We start from the raw sequence: 1417 nt of genomic DNA, 5'->3' as shown, positions 1-1417 counted from the left end.
GGATGGTACACGCGGTCCAGATTGATCGATACTGGCTCCGCAGTGACGTAGACGGGTGCTCAGTTGTTTTTTTCACGGGTCCGGAGCGCACTTTTCAAAATTTTAACGCCACAATTCACACGCTAACAATTTCGTGGTTTCCGCCGAACTATTTACGTCGACAAGATTTATTTATGACGCTTTAAATGATTAATACGAACGGCCGATACCAGCCCAAAAGGTGAAAGATAATTTTTCTGTATAATTAATTTTATACCATGACGCTAATTAAATGGTTTAACTAGATGTAGTATCTTAAAATATACGCAATAATTTTCTATACAATTCCGTAATAGTTCTACAACTATTCTAACTACAAATTTTCAATTACTATTCATATATCTAGTTGCCTATATACTGAAATAAAAGATTTGTATCTTATATTTAATACTGTTTTTATCCAAAAATTAATACATTTACAAGAAGGTTTTATATACTTGCAACATTAAAATATATTCTTAACTTTTTTTATATTTGTTTAGAATCGAACCAAACGAAAATGTATTTGAACATAAACTTTCGGACATAGACTATGGAAACTCGAAGATTCAATTATTCTCGCTAAAAAAAGTCAATGAAGTTATCGAGGTTTGGAAAATGATTGAAATTATGATGATTCAAAATGCCTATCTCACTGTTATCGGTAATAAGTCAGGTATTAGAAAAACCCTTGTTAAAAAGAATAAAAACTGTATAAAGAATATGAAACCTAATACCAAGAGACCAGTTTGGGTGTATTAACAAACGATCAACAACTGATTAGGCGCATAGAATAACAGATATCGTTGAAAAGCCTATGAAGATAAAAAGTATGTTCAGTTATATTCTTAGATGTAGTTGCTGCAAATTTTTACAGAAGCACAATAGAAGAAGAAGTTTGCACACTAAACTACTTAGATTCTTACATCATAGTCCGCATAAAATTTAATAAGTCAAAAAAGAGAAAGTCAACTTTATAATAGAATAATCTAAAGCAGCTGTACCTCAACAAAGTGTATTGGGACAATTATTTACCTACTCTACAAATGTAATATGTCAGAAATTGAAAATATCACGATGGATATGTTTGTGGTTTACAATGTTCTTGTTTTTGCCGAACTACTTACGCCGAGAAGATTTATTTACGACAAATCCTATGATGAATATGAACGGCCGGTACTAGCCTAAATATGAAAGGTGATTTTTCTGTATAATTTATTTTATACCATGGCGCTAATTAAAAGGTTTAACTGGACGTAGAATCTTAAAATATACGCAACAATGCCGAATATAATTACGATGTAGTTCTACAACTATCTTTAACTATACATTTTCTATTTCTATTTATATATCTAGTTGCCTATATACTTAAGTTAAAAGTAATTTACTTGTACCTTAT

Source organism: Rhynchophorus ferrugineus, unplaced genomic scaffold (genome assembly GCF_030347505.1).
Source record: "Rhynchophorus ferrugineus isolate W39M unplaced genomic scaffold, kcgeb_rfMv2 rfM6, whole genome shotgun sequence".
Taxonomy (NCBI): domain Eukaryota; kingdom Metazoa; phylum Arthropoda; class Insecta; order Coleoptera; family Curculionidae; genus Rhynchophorus; species Rhynchophorus ferrugineus.
This window is presented reverse-complemented; position numbering follows the sequence as displayed.